We start from the raw sequence: 22,500 nt of genomic DNA on the forward strand, positions 1-22,500 counted from the left end.
ATGGCACTGAGCGACAAGCTAAGGTGTGATTTGGAATAGTCGTGAGTGGGACTATTTAGGAAAAATGCGAACAAAAAATCACAAAGTCCTTGGGCGAAGCTATTAGCGAAACATAGAGCAAATTGGTACCAAAAACTATGGAAATGGGACTTGAGTCAAAAATAACCGCAAGTTGGAGAAGAGATAGCAAGCTTGCGTAGAACAATTATATTTGGTGCATGGTATCACCAACAAAAAAGTATATGGGGCCAAGGTGCTGGCTGGCCTCCAAAGTGGAGATATGGGCGATCCAAAGTTTGTACCCAAGTACGAACAAGTATGGAAAAAACAGGGTAAGGTACCAAGTACCATTAATAACTTCGGCTGTAGATGGCCGAGCGAGGCAAACGGCTCACCGTTGGAAAGGTCTTGGGGAGACCTATCTACCCTGAAAGTTTCATGAGGCTGAGTTGAAAGACCACGGAGATATTAGGTGATGATGGTCCAATTCGGGGACCAAGTCGCAGGAAATGGCGCTTGACCAAAATCACCCTTGGAAGGTGAATACCGGCTTACCGGTAAGAGATAGCGACTTGGCGTAGAATATTCATAAGTTGGGCGTGTAGAGACGCAACTTTTATTATATGGGGCCAACCCGGTCAGGGTGCTCCAAGTCGGTCGTTTGGTTGGTTTATGGTTTGGGCCGACCACGAGGTGTGCCAAGTTGAGGTACCTTTCATGAATTATAACTTGGTCAGTTTGCCACCGAGCGACAAGCTGCGGTGTGTTTTGGAATGGTCTTGAGTGGGACTATCAAGGAAAAATACCAATCGAAAATCAGCTTGTCCATGGCCGAAGCTATTAGTGAAACATATAGCAAAATGGGTCCAAAAACGAATGAAATGGGAATTGGACCAAGAATAACGGCAAGTTGGAGAAGAGATAGCAAGTTGGCGTAGAACAATTATATTTGGTGCATGGCATGACCAACAAAAAAGTATATGGGGCCAAGGTGCTAGCTGGCCTCCAAAGTGGAGATATGGGCGATCCAAAGTTTGTACCCAAGTACGAACAAGTATGGAAAAAACAGGGTAAGGTACCAAGTACCATTAATAACTTCGGCTGTAGATGGCCGAGCGAGGCAAACGGCTCACCGTTGGAAAGGTCTTGGGGAGACCTATCTACCCTGAAAGTTTTATGAGGCTGAGTTGAAAGACCACGGAGATATTAGGTGATGATGGTCCAATTCGGGGACCAAGTCGCAGGAAATGGCACTTGACCAAAATCACCCTTGGAAGGTGAATACCGGCTTACCGGTAAGAGATAGCGACTTGGCGTAGAATATTCATAAGTTGGGCGTGTAGAGACGCAACTTTCATTATATGGGGGCAACCCGGTCAGGGTGCTCCAAGTCGGTCGTTTGGTCGGTATATGGTTTGGGCCGACCACATGGTGTACCAAGTTGAGGTATCTTTCATGAATTATAACTCGGTCAGTTTGCCACCGAGCGACAAGTTGCGGTGTGTTTTGGAATGGTCTTGAGTGGGACTATCAAGCAAAAATACAAACAGAATATCAGCTTGTCCATGGCCGAAGCTATTAGTGAAACATATAGCAAAATGGGTCCGAAAACGAATGAAATGGGACTTGGACCAAGAATAACGGCAAGTTAGAGAAGAGATAGCAAGTTGGCGTAGAACAATTATATTTAGTGCATGGTATGACCAAGAAAAAAGTATATGGGGCAAAGGTGCTGGCTGGCCTCCAAAGTGGAGATATGGGCGATACAAAGTTTGTACCCAAGTATGGCAAAAACTGGTAGAGGTACCTTTCATGAATTACTGCTCAGGCTGTATGGCACTTAGCGGGACGCTTGGCTCTGGTATGGAATAGTCTTGAGTGGGACTATCAAGGAAAAATACGAACAAAAAATCACCATGTCCACGGACGAAGGTATTAGCGAAACTTAGAGCGAAATTGCGACCAAGTCGCTGGAAATGGCCCTTGGACCAAGTATACCGTCAAGGCGGTACGAGATAGCGAGTTGACGTAGAACATTTATAAGTTTGCCTACAAGAGACAAAAGTTTAGTTATATGGGGCCAACCCGCTCAGGGTTGTCCAAGTCGGTCATATGGCTGATCGAAATTTTCGACCAAGTACTGAGAAAACAGGGTAAGGTACCGTGTACCTCGAATAACTTCGGCTGTAGATGTCCGAGCGAGGCGAACGGCATAGCGTTGGAAAGGTCTTGAGGTGCTCTAGGCACCCTGAAAGTATGAGAAAGCAATCTGGAAAACTTGTGGAGATATTAGAGAAACATAGGGCCCAAAAGATACCAAGTCGCAGGAAATGGGCCCTCCATGAACACCCTAAAATCCCAATTACGGCTAAGTTGCAGGCCAGCTAGCGAAGTGAAATGTTCTAGGCATAACTAGAACACGTTAAGGCGCAACTTTTTGAATAAGAACTTTTTTCGATATCTGGTCCCCAAAGGGGGGATATGGGCGATCCAAGGATTTTTCCAAGTTTCGGTACTTTTTACGGTATCGCTCATAGCTCCGGCTGTAAGCAAGCAAATGACAATCTAAGACATGATTTGGAAAGGTATTGAGTAGTACTAACTTACGTTAGAACACAGCGAAGCGCTATCGGTTCATGGCAAGGCCGATATAAACAGTCAAAGATGAAAAATGTTGATAAAATGAACAAAAATTACCTTGGTACGCGAATAGCGGCCAGGGATGAAGAGGTACGAAGTTGGTGTAGAACAATTATAATTAGGGCTTGGTACGCTCTAAAAGTTTGCCGAAGACCACAAAGCGCTCAGACCCATAGAAAGTGGCCATTTGGGCCGAACAGTGCGTGCAAAGAGGTGAAAATGCAAAAATTGCACTTTGGTGGGCGATTTGCGGGGGGAAGGAGGGGTCGGAGGGCAAAATGTCCCTTGACCAAAAAGTCTTATCTCGTCGAGATCTACAACATTGCCGAAGACCGCAAAGCGCTAGCTCGCAATCGAAAAATCGAGAATTTGAAAATTTTCTAAGTCTTGGGCTCCCTAAGGAAAAGTTTCAAAAATCACGTTTGTCCCCAATTTTGAAGGGGAAGGAGTCGGTTCCGGGGCATGGTGTCTTCGGCAAAAAGTCTTATCTTTTTGCGTACTTTCGACTAGTTCAATAAAAATTTTTGACCCAAAATTTGTTCGGCGGACCCCTAGGTCGAAAAACCCGAAAAAAGTCGAAAAAAGTCGAAAATGTCGAAAAATGAGAAAACCTCATATTCGGACTCTACACGAGCCCCAGATATTGAAAAGTGAAATCCGCGGTCGATTTGGAACAAAAAATTGACCTAGGCAAAGTTGTATGGAGGTAGGGACCCCTGAGAAAAAAGTTTGGTCCCGAGGCTCCTTGGACCACCAAGTCCCTAGGTCGGACCAAAATCGGAAAAAATCCGACCAAAGTCGAAAGTGTCGAAAATTTTAAAAAACCCCTTTTGGGGCCCTATGGCCTCCCTAGATAATGAAAAGTGAGGTCCGCGGCCGATCCGGAAGAAAAACTTGACCTAGGCAAACTTGTATGACGGTGGGGACCCAAAAAAATTTCGATGAGTGTAGTTTAGACAGGCCGGAAAATGTATCGGTGGTCCGTATCAAGGGACGTCTTTTAGTTCCATGGGGTGGTGGTCGTCGAACAAAGTCGCCTAGGTCGACCACCAGAAAGACCAGTCGTGTTGTAATGGATGTTTTGACCACTTTACTAGGGAAACCTAGTAGGTCGAAGCAAATTTGGGGTTCGAGATGAGTTGGTGAAAGTTGGTCCAACCTAGGTGTGCTTGGTGGAGGTTGACCATGAAAGTAGAGCATGATAGGAATGACCATAACTTTGGTTCTAGATGTCGGATCGGTACACTTGAGGCAGTTTTGGAAAGGTGAAGGCCTGCTCTAGCTATGTTTCCTACCAAGCTGAGCGCCTACTAGTGACCCGGAGGAGGTATTAAGGGTCAAAGGCAAAAAGGGGTACCCTAAAGTGCATGTGACCAAGAAAATGGGAAAAACGGTATCGCCTATAGCTCAGGCTGTATGGCTCGGATCGGAAAGCTTGGATATGCGTTGGAAAGGTCTTGACGAGCGCTAGCTATGTGTCCTACCAAGCGAAGCGCTAGGTGTTGAGCAAGTCGGTCATATTAGAGGGCAAAGGTGAAAAATGGTGGTTTAGAGGCGAAAATTCACCTTATGATCGAAAATAGCGGGCGAACGATAAGAGCTACGAACACGGCGTAGAACAATCATAAGTACGTTACCACAAGACCTAACTTTGGCCAATATAGAGCGAGAAGATCGGAGGTACCCATCAGGGTGATATGGCTGGTTCAAAGTTGGACCAAAACGAGACTTGAGAAATGGGTTGAAACACGGTATCGCGAATAACTCAGGCTGTATGGAACGGATCGACAAGCTAAGATCAGTGTTGGAAAGGTCGAACCGAGCGCTAACTATAATCCCAAACAACCGAAGCGCTAAGTGTTGAGCAAAACTGAGTTATTAAGCGACAAAGTGGAAAAATAATACCAAAATTTCCAAAAATCACACAAGACCAAGAATACCGAGCAGGCGGTAAGAGATAGCGGGTTGACGTAGAATACTTATAAGTTTGCCTCTACGAGACCTAAAAGTCGTCCATAGACAGCGAGAAGATCGGACCACTCTGGAAGGGTGATACGAGTGGTCAAAAATTGGCAAAAATGAAACATGGCTAAAATGGATTTGACTTGTGCACCGTATAGCTCCGGCTGTATGGCATGGATTGTTAAGCTAGGATATGTTTTGGAAAGGTAACACCCAGCGCTAGATACGACTAGAAGAAAGCAAAGCGCTAACTAGCATGATTTGGAAGTTATTAAGTGTCAAAGTCGAAAAATGTTACCAAAATTGAAACTCGAGTACATTGGGCCAAAAAGTACAAGTTGTGAAATTTGGACTTACGAGTAAAATACCGAGCAGGCGGTAAGAGATAGAGACTTGGTGTAGAACAATTATATGTTGGGCATGTTATAACCTATATTTGGCCCGAACATAGTGACGAGATCGGTGGTACCCAAAAGGGTGGTACAGGTGTTAGATGGTTTTCCCAGAGCATAAGCTCCACATGATATGGAAAACGGGAAACATCATAACTTCGGCTGTATGGCATGGAATGGAACGAACAAGGTATCGATGGAAAGAGAAAAGGTAGCGCTAACTATAATTCCTACCAAGCAAAGCGCTAGCATGTGACCGTTCGGGTGTTATTGTGAGTCAAAGTCAGAAATTGTTACCACGAGAGGCGAAAATCCGACTAAGTCCATGAATACCGGGCTGGCGGTAAGAGATACGGCTTGGCCGTAGAACATTTATAAGTTGGCCAATACAAGACCTAAGTTTCGTCCATAGACGACAAGAAGATCGAAGATACGTGAAGGTGAGATATGGGCGTCCCAAAGTGGGCCTTTGAAAAAGTGACAAACTTCCCTTATAACAGCATACACCAAATATCTCTGGCTCTATGGCACCGAATAAGAAGTTGAGGTCAGCGATAGAAAGGTGATAGTCAGCGCTAAATATCATACGAACAGAGTGAAGCGCTAAAGGGAAAGGATCTTGGTGATATAAGGTGACAAAGTCGAGAAAAGTTGCCTCAAAATCATGAAAAATGTGAAAAAATGGCTAAGTCCCGGGTGCCTTAAGGGCAGGTTAATCGAATGTACCGAGCTGGCGGTACGAGATAGAGACTTGGTGTAGAACAATTATAAGTTTGGCATAGCAAGACCTACATTTGGTCAATACATGGTGCGAAGATCAAAGATACCCGTAAGGGTGATATTGGTGTCCAAAGGTAAAAAACACTAAGTCTTGGGAAACTTATATGAAGAAAAAGGACCCTGATGGGTCATATGGAATTGATCGAAAAATCGGCTAAGTCCCAAAATGGGGATGTCAGAACTACACTCATGTGTTACCACACCAAGCAAGGCAAACTTATATGAAGCAAAGGACCCTGATGGGTCAAATGGTATTTTACGAAAAATCGGCTAAGTCCCAAAATGGGGATGTCAGAACTACACTCATGTGTTACCACACCAAGCAAGGCAAACTTATATGAAGGCAAGGACCCTGATGGGTCATATGGTATTTTACGAAAAATCGGCTAAGTCCCAAAATGATGATGTCAGAACTACACTCAAATGTTACCACACCAAGCAAGGCAAACTTATATGAAGCAAAGGACCCTGATGGGTCATATGGTATTGATCGAAAAATCGGCTAAGTCCCAAAATGGGGATGTCAGAACTACACTCATGTGTTACCACACCAAGCAAGGCAAACTTATATGAAGGCAAGGACCCTGATGGGTCATATGGTATTTTACGAAAAATCGGCTAAGTCCCAAAATGATGATGTCAGAACTACACTCAAATGTTACCACACCAAGCAAGGCAAACTTATAGTGGGTCATATGGAATTGATCGAAAAATCGGCTAAGTCCCAAAATGGGGATGTCAGAACTACACTCATGTGTTACCACACCAAGCAAGGCAAACTTATATGAAGCAAAGGACCCTGATGGGTCAAATGGTATTTTACGAAAAATCGGCTAAGTCCCAAAATGGGGATGTCAGAACTACACTCATGTGTTACCACACCAAGCAAGGCAAACTTATATGAAGGCAAGGACCCTGATGGGTCATATGGTATTTTACGAAAAATCGGCTAAGTCCCAAAATGATGATGTCAGAACTACACTCAAATGTTACCACACCAAGCAAGGCAAACTTATATGAAGCAAAGGACCCTGATGGGTCATATGGTATTGATCGAAAAATCGGCTAAGTCCCAAAATGATGATGTCAGAACTACACTCAAATGTTACCACACCAAGCAAGGCAAACTTATATGAAGCAAAGGACCCTGATGGGTCATATGGTATTTTACGAAAAATCGGCTAAGTCCCAAAATGATGATGTCAGAACTACACTCAAATGTTACCACACCAAGCAAGGCAAACTTATATGAAGCAAAGGACCCTGATGGGTCATATGGAATTGATCGAAAAATCGGCTAAGTCCCAAAATGGGGATGTCAGAACTACACTCATGTGTTACCACACCAAGCAAGGCAAACTTATATGAAGCAAAGGACCCTGATGGGTCAAATGGTATTTTACGAAAAATCGGCTAAGTCCCAAAATGGGGATGTCAGAACTACACTCATGTGTTACCACACCAAGCAAGGCAAACTTATATGAAGGCAAGGACCCTGATGGGTCATATGGTATTTTACGAAAAATCGGCTAAGTCCCAAAATGATGATGTCAGAACTACACTCAAATGTTACCACACCAAGCAAGGCAAACTTATATGAAGCAAAGGACCCTGATGGGTCATATGGTATTGATCGAAAAATCGGCTAAGTCCCAAAATGGGGATGTCAGAACTACACTCAAATGTTACCACACCAAGCAAGGCAAACTTATATGAAGCAAAGGACCCTGATGGGTCATATGGTATTTTACGAAAAATCGGCTAAGTCCCAAAATGGGGATGTCAGAACTACACTCAAATGTTACCACACCAAGCAAGGCAAACTTATATGAAGCAAAGGACCCTGATGGGTCATATGGTATTGGTCGAAAAATCGGCTAAGTCCCAAAATGGGGATGTCAGAACTACACTCATGTGTTACCACACCAAGCAAGGCAAACTTATATGAAGCAAAGGACCCTGATGGGTCATATGGTATTTTACGAAAAATCGGCTAAGTCCCAAAATGGTGATGTCAGAACTACACTAAAATGTTACCACACCAAGCAAGGCAAACTTATATGAAGGCAAGGACCCTGATGGGTCATATGGTATTTTACGAAAAATCGGCTAAGTCCCAAAATGGTGATGTCAGAACTACACTAAAATGTTACCACACCAAGCAAGGCAAACTTATATGAAGGCAAGGACCCTGATGGGTCATATGGTATGGATCGAAAAATCGGCTAAGTCCCAAAATGGGGATGTCTGAACTACACTCAAATGTTACCACATCAAGCAAGGCAAACTTATATGAAGGAAAGGACCCTGATGGGTCATATGGTATTTTACGAAAAATCGGCTAAGTCCCAAAATGGGGATGTCAGAACTACACTCATGTGTTACCACACCAAGCAAGGCAAAATTATATGAAGGCAAGGACCCTGATGGGTCATATGGTATTTTACGAAAAATCGGCTAAGTCCCAAAATGATGATGTCAGAACTACACTCAAATGTTACCACACCAAGCAAGGCAAACTTATATGAAGCAAAGGACCCTGATGGGTCATATGGTATTGATCGAAAAATCGGCTAAGTCCCAAAATGGGGATGTCAGAACTACACTCAAATGTTACCACACCAAGCAAGGCAAACTTATATGAAGGCAAGGACCCTGATGGGTCATATGGTATTTTACGAAAAATCGGCTAAGTCCCAAAATGGGGATGTCAGAACTACACTAAAAAGTTACCACACCAAGCAAGGCAAACTTATATGAAGCAAAGGACCCATATGGGTCATATGGTATTTTACGAAAAATCGGCTAAGTCCCAAAATGATGATGTCAGAACTACACTCAAATGTTACCACACCAAGCAAGGCAAACTTATATGAAGGCAAGGACCGTGATGGGTCCTATGGTATTTTACGAAAAATCGGCTAAGTCCCAAAATGATGATGTCAGAACTACACTCAAATGTTACCACACCAAGCAAGGCAAACTTATATGAAGCAAAGGACCCTGATGGGTCATATGGTATTGATCGAAAAATCGGCTAAGTCCCAAAATGGGGATGTCAGAACTACACTCAAATGTTACCACACCAAGCAAGGCAAACTTATATGAAGGCAAGGACCCTGATGGGTCATATGGTATTTTACGAAAAATCGGCTAAGTCCCAAAATGGGGATGTCAGAACTACACTAAAAAGTTACCACACCAAGCAAGGCAAACTTATATGAAGCAAAGGACCCATATGGGTCATATGGTATTTTACGAAAAATCGGCTAAGTCCCAAAATGATGATGTCAGAACTACACTCAAATGTTACCACACCAAGCAAGGCAAACTTATATGAAGGCAAGGACCGTGATGGGTCCTATGGTATTTTACGAAAAATCGGCTAAGTCCCAAAATGGGGATGTCAGAACTACACTAAAAAGTTACCACACCAAGCAAGGCAAACTTATATGAAGCAAAGGACCCATATGGGTCATATGGTATTTTACGAAAAATCGGCTAAGTCCCAAAATGATGATGTCAGAACTACACTCAAATGTTACCATACCAAGCAAGGCAAACTTATATGAAGCAAAGGACCCTGATGGGTCATATGGTATTTTACGAAAAATCGGCTAAGTCCCAAAATGGGGATGTCAGAACTACACTAAAAAGTTACCACACCAAGCAAGGCAAAGTACCTAGGTGAACCCTAGGAAGAAACACGGACCAAGTCAGATGGCCTAAGACAATAGAACAAGTGACCTAGGCAAAGTTGTATGGCGCTGAGGACCCTGAAAAATCTGGTTAGTGTAGTTTAGACAGGGTAGGTTTTAGGGTCGGCCGAACCCCCTTATTTTGGGTTTTGGCCTCATCAAGAAGCTACACCTAGGCAAACTGCCTAGGGTGAAAGTGCGAAGACCAATCGAATAGTAAGACAAGTTTTGACCGATCGCCCTAGGCAAGCTTGTATGAAGAAAAGGACCCTAAGGGTCATATGGAAATACATGAAAAATCGGCTAAGTCCCAAAATTGGGATGTCAGAACTACACTAAAAAGTTACCACATCAAGCAAGGCAAACTACCTAGGTGAACCCTAGCAAGAAACACGGACCAAATCAGATGGCCTAAGTCAAGAGTGCAAGTGACCTAGGCAAAGTTGTATGACGGTGAGGACCCTGAAAAATCTGGTTAGTGTAGTTTAGACAGGGGAGGTTTTTGGGTCGGCTGAACCTCCTTATTTTGGGTTTTGACCTCCTCAAGAAGCTACACCTAGGCAAACTGCCTAGGGTGAAAGTGCGAAGACCAATCGAATAGTAAGACAAGTTTTGACCGATCGCCCTAGGCAAGCTTGTATGAAGAAAGGGACCCTATGGGTCATATGGAAATACATGAAAAATCGGCTAAGTCCCAAAATTGGGATGTCTGAACTACACTAAAAAGTTACCACAGCAAGCAAGGCAAAGTACCTAGGTGAACCCTAGGAAGAAACACGGACCAAGTCAGATGGCCTAAGTCAAGAGTACAAGTGACCTAGGCAAAGTTGTATGGCGCTGAGGACCCTGAAAAATCGGGTTAGTGTAGTTCAGACAGGGGAGGTTTCTGGGTCGGCTGAACCTCCTTATTTTGGGTTTTGGCCTCCTCAAGAAGACAGACCTAGGCAAACTGCCTAGGGTGAAAGTGCGAAGACCAATCGAATAGTAAGACAAGTTTTGACCGATCGCCCTAGGCAAGCTTGTATGAAGAAAGGGACCCTATGGGTCATATGGAAATACATGAAAAATCGGCTAAGTCCCAAAATTGGGATGTCTGAACTACACTAAAAAGTTACCACATCAAGCAAGGCAAAGTACCTAGGTGAACCCTAGGAAGAAACACGGACCAAGTCAGATGGCCTAAGTCAAGAGTACAAGTGACCTAGGCAAAGTTGTATGGCGCTGAGGACCCTGAAAAATCGGGTTAGTGTAGTTCAGACAGGGGAGGTTTCTGGGTCGGCTGAACCTCCTTATTTCGGGTTTTGGCCTCCTCAAGAAGACAGACCTAGGCAAAGTGCCTAGGGTGAAAGTGCGAAGACCAATCGAATAGTAAGACAAGTTTTGACCGATCGCCCTAGGCAAGCTTGTATGAAGAAAGGGACCCTATGGGTCATATGGAAATACATGAAAAATCGGCTAAGTCCCAAAATTGGGATGTCTGAACTACACTAAAAAGTTACCACATCAAGCAAGGCAAAGTACCTAGGTGAACCCTAGGAAGAAACACGGACCAAGTCAGATGGCCTAAGTCAAGAGTACAAGTGACCTAGGCAAAGTTGTATGGCGCTGAGGACCCTGAAAAATCGGGTTAGTGTAGTTCAGACAGGGGAGGTTTCAGGGTCGGCTGGACCTCCTTATTTCGGGTTTTGGCCTCCTCAAGAAGACAGACCTAGGCGAATTGCCTAGGGTGAAACTGCGAAGACCAATCGAATAGTAAGACAAGTTTTGACCGATCGCCCTAGGCAAGCTTGTATGAAGAAAGGGACCCTTAGGGTCATATGGCAATTCATGAAAAATCGGCTAAGTCCCAAAATTGGGATGTCAGAACTACACTAAAAAGTTACCACATCAAGCAAGGCAAAGTACCTAGGTGAACCCTAGGAAGAAACACGGACCAAGTCAGATGGCCTAAGTCAAGAGTATAAGTGACCTAGGCAAAGTTGTATGGCGCTGAGGACCCTGAAAAATCGGGTTAGTGTAGTTAAGACAGGGGAGGTTTCAGGGTCGGCCAGACCTCCTTATTTCGGGTTTTGGCCTCCTCAAGAAGACAGACCTAGGCGAATTGCCTAGGGTGAAAGTGCGAAGACCAATCGAATAGTAAGACAAGTTTTGACCGATCGCCCTAGGCAAGCTTGTATGAAGAAAGGGACCCTATGGGTCATATGGAAATACATGAAAAATCGGCTAAGTCCCAAAATTGGGATGTCTGAACTACACTAAAAAGTTACCACATCAAGCAAGGCAAAGTACCTAGGTGAACCCTAGGAAGAAACACGGACCAAGTCAGATGGCCTAAGTCAAGGGTACAAGTGACCTAGGCAAAGTTGTATGGCGCTGAGGACCCTGAAAAATCGGGTTAGTGTAGTTCAGACAGGGGAGGTTTCTGGGTCGGCCGGACCTCCTTATTTCGGGTTTTGGCCTCCTCAAGAAGACAGACCTAGGCGAACTGCCTAGGGTGAAAGTGCGAAGACCAATCGAATAGTAAGACAAGTTTTGACCGATCGCCCTAGGCAAGCTTGTATGAAGAAAGGGACCCTACGGGTCATATGGAAATACATGAAAAATCGGCTAAGTCCCAAAATTGGGATGTCAGAACTACACTAAAAAGTTACCACATGAAGCAAGGCAAAGTACCTAGGTGAACCCTAGGAAGAAACACGGACCAAGTCAGATGGCCTAAGTCAAGGGTACAAGTGACCTAGGCAAAGTTGTATGGCGCTGAGGACCCTGAAAAATCGGGTTAGTGTAGTTCAGACAGGGGAGGTTTCTGGGTCGGCCGGACCTCCTTATTTCGGGTTTTGGCCTCCTCAAGAAGACAGACCTAGGCGAACTGCCTAGGGTGAAAGTGCGAAGACCAATCGAATAGTAAGACGAGTTTTGACCGATCGCCCTAGGCAAGCTTGTATGAAGAAAGGGACCCTATGGGTCATATGGAAATATATGAAAAATCGGCTAAGTCCCAAAATTGGAATGTCAGAACTACACTAAAAAGTTACCACATTAGCAAGGCAGACTTGTATGAAGAACGGGACCCTGGTGAAAGTAGCAAATATCCCAAACCGAACATGAATATTATACACACAAGAGTACGAACATAAAGGAACACGGACCAAGCGTACCGAGAGAATCGGTACTATAGAACCCTCGTGGTTCTACACAAAGACTTTATGTTAGGGGTTCAAGCCCCATAGTACTCAAACGGTGACAGTAGCAAATATCCCAAATCGAACATGAATATTAAACACACAAGAGTACGAACATAAAGGAACACGGACCAAGCGTACCGAGAGAATCGGTACTATAGAGCCCTCGTGGTTCTACACAAAGACTTTATGTTCGGGGTTCACACCCCAAATCGAACGTGGAATTTACTTTCTGATGGTCATGCGGTCGTCCAAAGGGGTCTAGTATCCTGGGATGACAAGCATCACGGGCACAGCTCGTATCAAAACAGTCGAAGAGGCCCGCGAAAGCTTGCTTTCCATGGCTATGCGATGCACAAATTGAGTTTACTCACCGTAGTATAAAACGAACGAACCGAACCTATCCGAGTAGGGATAATGGGCGCAGTAACATACTTCTGTGACCCAGCGAGAGTTGAACGAGGTGACATGAACTGTCAGTGGCTTATATCAGATGGGATACATACATGAGATTGCTTTCAAATCTACACTCGAAAACCTAACCAAGTAAAAGCGAACGTGGGAAGGATTCGAAACCGGTCACGAAATCTTAAGCTGGAAAGAGTCATCACTATGGATACATATTATGCGAAACCAATCAAGTGCTCAGTACTGATCCAAAACCTAAGAGCACTAGTGAACACCTTATTCTCACCCTAGTTCACATCCAAGTGATCGACCACGTGTGTGAAGCAAAGACCAATCGAATTCCTCAATGAACCGAACACTATGAACAAATGGCCAAAAACGTTATAACTATCCAAACATCCTACTATCTAGCGAAAGTCATCACGATGGAACCATACCATGATCTTTAACCTATAGCGCTCACCATATTCCTACCCAGAGTGCAAGTGAACAGATTGCTCACCCCTACCCAGTTCACAACCACGTGATCGACTAACAAACCGAGGTTACCACAAGTCAAAGTTATACGTTTACAAGCGCAAGACCAATCGAAAACCCCGAAAGCAATCTCGACCCAAAATGTATTATCCGTGAGTGTAGTCGAGTCTCGTACTCGTCATCTGTAATCGTCGGATAGAATATCCAGTACACGGTTGTCTTTCCAAATGAAATCTACATACAGAACTCGCTCTTGGCAAATGGGTGGCATTGGCGCAATCAGGAGCGAGTTCCCGTCCGGGTGCCAAGTGATTGGCAAATGTCTGGGGGAAAGCAACCATATGTTGATTTGTCTGTTAGTGTACTGGGTGTTTGAGGTATGTAGTATCCACGCTTGGTTGGGTGTGTCAGAGGACCATGGATGCGTTCACAACCCCAATTGGGGTACATCGGGAATGATTTTGTGGAACCGATGTGCCCGGCACACACTAAGTTTTGTTGCAAGTTAATAGTGTGCCATGTCCGGGGGGGTTGTGATTAAACTCTGGTGAATTGCGTACTGTGGTGATTGGGGTATGAAAGCCCCGCAGTTGCAATGATCGGACGCGCCTAGCGTGTCCTTTAGTTGATGGTAGGGAAATGAAGGCCCTTGTCAGCTCACCTAAGTATTCATGGAAGTTTGGCATAAGGTCGCTGTGGTAGGGGTATGAAGGCCCCGTCAGCGCATGCACAATCGGGCGCACGAGCGCTTAGCGGAGTCGAATGCCGCTCAAGTGCCTGTCCGGTGCATCGGGTGTGTGTGTGATACGAGGGCAATGAGGTTCGCACGGGGGCTCGCCTCCCGTGTGCTACCGGACTTGACAACATATAGAACGTGGTGTTTGCTCCTCCGGGTGCAATGGGACAATGAACATTCGAACGCAAAGTCGGAATTCTGGTTGATCCTACCAGTAATATACGCTCGTCTCAAAGGTTAAGCCATGCATGTCTAAGTACAAACAGATTTAATGTGAAACCGCATAAGGCTCAGTATAACAGCTATAATTTACGAGATCATCAACCTAGTTACTTGGATAACTGTGGAAAATCTAGAGCTAATACATGCAACATGCCAGGACCCTCGCGGGAACTGGTGCACTTATTAGTCAAACCAATCGCGGGTTCTCCGTGTCATTGAGTTGAAGTCTGGATAATGATGCTGATCGTATGGTCTCGCACCGACGACAGATCTCGCAAATATCTGCCCTATCAACTATGGATGGTAGTATAGAGGACTACCATGGTTGCAACGGGTAACGGGGAATCAGGGTTCGATTCCGGAGAGGGAGCCTGAGAAATGGCTACCACATCCAAGGAAGGCAGCAGGCGCGTAAATTACCCAATCCCGGGACGGGGAGGTAGTGACGAGAAATAACAATATGAAACTCTTTAATGATGTTTCATAATTGGAATGAGTAGAGCATAAATCCTTCTACGAGGATCAAGTGGAGGGCAAGTCTGGTGCCAGCAGCCGCGGTAATTCCAGCTCCACTAGCGTATATTAAAATTGTTGCGGTTAAAACGTTCGAAGTTGATACTTGTCCAACACAGTCCGGCTCCGCCGACCCGGTCAACCCGTGGTCGGTGGGCCAAGTCGGAATCTGGTTGCGACTCAATGGTGTGGTAGGGCACCAAGTCTGTGTCATGGTGTGCCCTTCAACGGGTGCAAGTGTAACATAGAGCTCGACCGCTCACGTTTACCTTGAACAAATTAGAGTGCTTAAAGCAGGGTGCCCAAACGCCCTAGAATAATCTTGCATGGAATAATGGAATACGACCTTGGTCTAATCTTTCATTGGTTTGTACTCAGACCGGAGGTAATGATTAACAGAAGTAGTTGGGGACACTAGTATTACGGCGCGAGAGGTGAAATTCGTAGACCGTCGTAAGACTAACTAAAGCGAAGGCATTTGTCAAGGATGCTTTCTTTAATCAAGAACGAAAGTTAGAGGATCGAAGGCGATTAGATACCGCCCTAGTTCTAACCGTAAACGATGCCAACTAGCAATTGGGAGACGCTACAACCAGGTGCTCTCAGTAGCTTCCGGGAAACCAAAGTCAGGTTCCGGGGGAAGTATGGTTGCAAAGTTGAAACTTAAAGGAATTGACGGAAGGGCACCACAATGAAATGGAGCTTGCGGTTCAATTTGACTCAACACGGGAAAACTTACCAGGTCCGAACTTATGGAGGTGAGACAGATTAATAGCTCTTTCTCAAATTTAAGGGTAGTGGTGCATGGCCGTTCTTAGTTCGTGGATTGATTTGTCTGGTTAATTCCGATAACGAACGTGACTCACATATGCTAACTAGAACGCAGTCAGCGTTAATGCGTCGATGCCGATTGGAACGGGTTAGGACCTTTCGGTGGAGTATGACCTGACACCTTCGCTGTTCGTGTGCGCAAGTGCACTTACGGTACGCTGCTTAGCAGGACAATTTGTGTTTAGCAAAATGAGATCGAGCGATAACAGGTCCGTGATGCCCTTAGATGTTCTGGGCTACACGCGTGCTACAATGTGGGTAGCAGCGTGTCTCCTATTCCGAGAGGAACGGGAAATCACTCAAATACTCACTTAGTAGGGATTATGGATTGCAATGGTCCATATGAACTCGGAACTTCTAGTAAGTGCTGGTCATCAGCCAGCGTTGAATACGTCCCTGCCCTTTGTACACACCGCCCGTCGCTACTACCGATGGATTATTTAGTGAGGTCTTTGGAGATGATCGTTCGCTGGATCCTCGTGAACCGCGTCTGCTTTATCGAAGTTGACCGAACTTGATGATTTAGAGGAAGTAAAAGTCGTAACAAGGTTTCCGTAGGTGAACCTGCGGAAGGATCATTAGTGGCCAAGTGATCCTTCCAGAAGTCCGAACCTGCGGGTTGAGACTTCGGCACAAGTTGCCATATGATAATTGACGAAACACTATAGAAGTCCGAACCTGCGGGTTGAGACTCAGGCACAAGTTGCCATATGAAAGTTGACGAAACACTAACAAGTCCGAACCTGCGGGTTGAGACTTAGGCACACGTTGCCTTATACATGACTTCGAACAAATACACAAGTCCGAACCTGCGGGTTGAGACTTAGGCACAAGTTGCCTTATACATGACTTCGAACAAATACACAAGTCCGAACCTGCGGGTTGAGACTTAGGCACAAGTTGCCATATGAAAGTTGACGAAACACTAACAAGTCCGAACCTGCGGGTTGAGACTTAGGCACACGTTGCCTTATACATGACTTCGAACAAATACACAAGTCCGAACCTGCGGGTTGAGACTTAGGCACAAGTTGCCTTATACATACATTGGCCAAATAAACAGAAGTCCGAACCTGCGGGTTGAGACTTAGGCACAAGTTGCCATATTATATTCGATCAAACACTAAGTAGTCCGAACCTGCGGGTTGAGACTCAAGACCGTAACAAGATGTCACTATACAAGTCCGAACCTAAGGGTTGAGACTTAATGCGATCTAGATACCAAGTTGACATCCAATACCTGTTGAGCAAAACCAAAGATTCCCTGTTCTCGAATGATTACACTATATAACAGGGAATCATGAAGAAATCAAGCAAGCGTGAAACAAAGTCATCACTTGGGCATGCTCGATAGCCAACCACATGACCTTAACCTAAGAGAGCATGCAAACCACATGATACCTATAAACGATTAACCCGCCCTAGTTCAATCGTTCACCAAGTGATGACTTCAGTATGGCTAAGAGAAAAACTTTTAAATGGGAAAAACTCTAAGTCCGAACCTCCGGGTTGAGACTTCCGCGTCGGAGGTGGGCGCACCTCCTATCCGAAAGATGATGAATCAGGGGTGTTCGGTCAGCAATGGTCGGATGCCCCGTCGTAGTCCAACTATGACAATCAAAGTCAAGACCTCCGGGTTGAGACTTTCCGCGAGTACAAGCATAAAGGAACACGGACCAAGCCGTACCGAGAGAATCGGTACTAGAGCCCTCGTGGTTCTACATTGAGAGAGCCCTCGTGGTTCTCATTAGGGGCTTTATGCAAGTCGTACTCAATACTGTGGTGTGAAGTATAAAGTATAGTCCTCGCCTGGTCCACGCTGCTTCGGCGGTCCTGGGTAAGATAGTTAATTCTAGCTTGCCCTATAGTGGAATGAGGACACTTAATGCTTCGTCTTTTAGCGGCGGCTAGACTCCTCCTCACGGGGAACGAGTTGACGCGCACAGCGGCGGCTTACGCACTATGGCAATCATGGATGCCTGAAGATTCCGTGAAGTTCTCCCCTGGTCCACGCTGCCTCGGCAGTCCTGGGTAAAATGGAATATTTCCAGCTTGCCCTATAGTGGAAGAGGACTATCCAACAATACAAAGTCAAGACCTCCGGGTTGAGACTTTCCGCGTCGGTGGTGTCGCGCACCGCCTATCCGAAAGATGGTGTAACAGGGGTGTTCGATCAGCAATGGTCGGATGCCCCGTCATAGTCCAACTATGACAACCAAAGTCAAGACCTCCGGGTTGAGACTTTCCGCGTCCGGAGGTACGCGTACCGCCTACCCGAAAGATGGTGTGCTTCTGGGGTATTCGATGAGTCGGATACCCCGTCGTAGTCCAACTATGACAATCAAAGTCAAGACCTCCGGGTTGAGACTTCCGCGTCCGGAGGTACGCGTACCGCCTACCCGAAAGATGGTGTGCTTCTGGGGTATTCGATGAGTCGGATACCCCGTCGTAGTCCAACTATGACAATCAAAGTCAAGACCTCCGGGTTGAGACTTCCGCGTCCGGAGGTACGCGTACCGCCTACCCGAAAGATGGTGAATCAGGGGTGTTCGATCAGCAATGGTCGGATGCCCCGTCGTAGTCCAACTATGACAATCAAAGTCAAGACCTCCGGGTTGAGACTTTCTAAGAGTACAAGCATAAAGGAACACGGACCAAGCCGTACCGAGAGAATCGGTACTAGAGCCCTTGTGGTTCTACATTGAGAGAGCCCTCGTGGTTCTCATTAGGGGCTTTATGCAAGAAGTACTCAATACTGTGGTGTGAAGTATAAAGTATAGAGTCCTCCACTGGTCCACGCTGCTCCGGCGGTCCTGGGTAAGATAGTTCATTCTAGCTTGCCCTATGTGGAAGAGGACTCAATACCCTACCTGTTGAGCTTGAAACAAAGTCATCACTTGGGCATGCTCATATTGCCATACACAATTACATTATATTCGAATGAGCATGCAAGCGACCCTATATAGACCGAACCAAAACGATAGATACCGCCGTAGTTCACCCCCACCAAGTGATGACTTCAGTATGGCTAGTGTGTGAAGTATAAAGTATAGTCCTCCCCTGGTCCACACTGCTTCGGCGGTCCTGGGTAAGATAGTTAGTTCTAGCTTGCCCTATGTGGAAGAGGACACAATACTTAATACTTAGAGTACAAGCATAAAGGAACACGGACCAAGCCGTACCGAGAGAATCGGTACTAGAGCCCTCGTGGTTCTACATTGAGAGAGCCCTCGTGGTTCTCATTAGGGGCTTTATGCAAGTCGTACTCAATACTGTGGTGTGAAGTATAAAGTATAGAGTCCTCCACTGGTCCACGCTGCTCCGGCGGTCCTGGGTAAGATAGTTCATTCTAGCTTGCCCTATGTGGAAGAGGACTCAATACCCTACCTGTTGAGCTTGAAACAAAGTCATCACTTGGGCATGCTCATATTGCCATACAATATTCCATTATCTACTAATGAGCATGCAGCTATATGATTATAACCTGTAAACGATTACCCCGCCGTAGTTCAGCGCTTCAACCAAGTGATGACTTCAGTATGGCTAGTGTGTGAAGTATAAAGTATAGTCCTCCCCTGGTCCACACTGCTTCGGCGGTCCTGGGTAAGATAGTTAATTCTAGCTTGCCCTATAGTGGAATGAGGACACTTAATGCTTCGTCTTTTAGCGGCGGCTAGACTCCTCCTCACGGGGAACGAGTTGACGCGCACAGCGGCGGCTTACGCACTATGGCAATCATGGATGCCTGAAGATTCCGTGAAGTTCTCCCCTGGTCCACGCTGCCTCGGCAGTCCTGGGTAAAATGGAATATTTCCAGCTTGCCCTATAGTGGAAGAGGACTATCCAACAATACAAAGTCAAGACCTCCGGGTTGAGACTTTCCGCGTCGGTGGTGTCGCGCACCGCCTATCCGAAAGATGGTGTAACAGGGGTGTTCGATCAGCAATGGTCGGATGCCCCGTCATAGTCCAACTATGACAACCAAAGTCAAGACCTCCGGGTTGAGACTTTCCGCGTCCGGAGGTACGCGTACCGCCTACCCGAAAGATGGTGTGCTTCTGGGGTATTCGATGAGTCGGATACCCCGTCGTAGTCCAACTATGACAATCAAAGTCAAGACCTCCGGGTTGAGACTTCCGCGTCCGGAGGTACGCGTACCGCCTACCCGAAAGATGGTGTGCTTCTGGGGTATTCGATGAGTCGGATACCCCGTCGTAGTCCAACTATGACAATCAAAGTCAAGACCTCCGGGTTGAGACTTCCGCGTCCGGAGGTACGCGTACCGCCTACCCGAAAGATGGTGAATCAGGGGTGTTCGATCAGCAATGGTCGGATGCCCCGTCGTAGTCCAACTATGACAATCAAAGTCAAGACCTCCGGGTTGAGACTTTCTAAGAGTACAAGCATAAAGGAACACGGACCAAGCCGTACCGAGAGAATCGGTACTAGAGCCCTTGTGGTTCTACATTGAGAGAGCCCTCGTGGTTCTCATTAGGGGCTTTATGCAAGAAGTACTCAATACTGTGGTGTGAAGTATAAAGTATAGAGTCCTCCACTGGTCCACGCTGCTCCGGCGGTCCTGGGTAAGATAGTTCATTCTAGCTTGCCCTATGTGGAAGAGGACTCAATACCCTACCTGTTGAGCTTGAAACAAAGTCATCACTTGGGCATGCTCATATTGCCATACACAATTACATTATATTCGAATGAGCATGCAAGCGACCCTATATAGACCGAACCAAAACGATAGATACCGCCGTAGTTCACCCCCACCAAGTGATGACTTCAGTATGGCTAGTGTGTGAAGTATAAAGTATAGTCCTCCCCTGGTCCACACTGCTTCGGCGGTCCTGGGTAAGATAGTTAGTTCTAGCTTGCCCTATGTGGAAGAGGACACAATACTTAATACTTAGAGTACAAGCATAAAGGAACACGGACCAAGCCGTACCGAGAGAATCGGTACTAGAGCCCTCGTGGTTCTACATTGAGAGAGCCCTCGTGGTTCTCATTAGGGGCTTTATGCAAGTCGTACTCAATACTGTGGTGTGAAGTATAAAGTATAGAGTCCTCCACTGGTCCACGCTGCTCCGGCGGTCCTGGGTAAGATAGTTCATTCTAGCTTGCCCTATGTGGAAGAGGACTCAATACCCTACCTGTTGAGCTTGAAACAAAGTCATCACTTGGGCATGCTCATATTGCCATACAATATTCCATTATCTACTAATGAGCATGCAGCTATATGATTATAACCTGTAAACGATTACCCCGCCGTAGTTCAGCGCTTCAACCAAGTGATGACTTCAGTATGGCTAGTGTGTGAAGTATAAAGTATAGTCCTCCCCTGGTCCACACTGCTTCGGCGGTCCTGGGTAAGATAGTTAGTTCTAGCTTGCCCTATGGTGGAAGAGGACACCATACTTAATACTGTGGTGTAATGAACAAAGTATAGTCCTCCACTGGTCCACGCTGCTTTGCAGTCCTGGGTAAGATAGTTAATTCTAGCTTGCCCTATGTGGAAGAGGGCATACAAGACAAAGTATAGTTCTCCCCTGGTCCACGCTGCTTCGGCGGTCCTGGGTAAGATAGTTAATTCTAGCTTGCCCTATGTGGAAGAGAGCATACATGAACCAAGAACGAAGGTTATGATCGAGGAATGATTCGACAACTAACCGATGGTATGAAATGTGAAGAATTCAAGCAAGCACACAATCAAGTCATCACTTGGGCATGCTCGATAGCCAACCTCATGACATTAACCTAGTAGAGCATGCGAAAACCAATATATATGTAAACGATGCCCCTCCCTAGTTCAGCGCTTCAACCAAGTGATGACTTCAGAATGGCTAAATCAAATCGGTTCAAAACATACCATCGGTACCCTATTGAAACACACAAGTCGATATCAAACCTCATGATTGTGTAGTCCTCCACTGGTCCACGCCGCTTCGGCGGTCCTGGGTAAGATAGTTCATTCTAGCTTGCCCTATGTGGAAGAGGGCACATTACTCAATACTGTGGTGTTATGAACAAAGTATAGTCCTCCACTGGTCCACGCTGCTCCGGCGGTCCTGGGTAAGATAGTTCATTCTAGCTTGCCCTATGTGGAAGAGGGCATACAAGACAAAGTATAGTTCTCCCCTGGTCCACGCTGCTTCGGCGGTCCTGGGTAAGATAGTTAATTCTAGCTTGCCCTATGTGGAAGAGAGCATACATGAACCAAGAACGAAGGTTATGATCGAGGAATGATTCGACAACTAACCGATGGTATGAAATGTGAAGAATTCAAGCAAGCACACAATCAAGTCATCACTTGGGCATGCTCGATAGCCAACCTCATGACATTAACCTAGTAGAGCATGCGAAAACCAATATATATGTAAACGATGCCCCTCCCTAGTTCAGCGCTTCAACCAAGTGATGACTTCAGAATGGCTAAATCAAATCGGTTCAAAACATACCATCGGTATCCTATTGAAACACACAAGTCGATATCAAACCTCATGATTGTGTAGTCCTCCACTGGTCCACGCCGCTTCGGCCGTCCTGGGTAAAATGGAACATTCCAGCTTGCCCTATGTGGAAGAGGGCACATTACTCAATACTGTGGTGTGAAGTATAAAGTTCAGTTCTCCCCTGGTCCACGCTGCTTCGGCGGTCCT

The sequence above is a fragment of the Anopheles ziemanni genome (assembly GCF_943734765.1).
Source record: "Anopheles ziemanni chromosome X unlocalized genomic scaffold, idAnoZiCoDA_A2_x.2 X_unloc_159, whole genome shotgun sequence".
Taxonomy (NCBI): Eukaryota; Metazoa; Arthropoda; class Insecta; order Diptera; family Culicidae; genus Anopheles; species Anopheles ziemanni.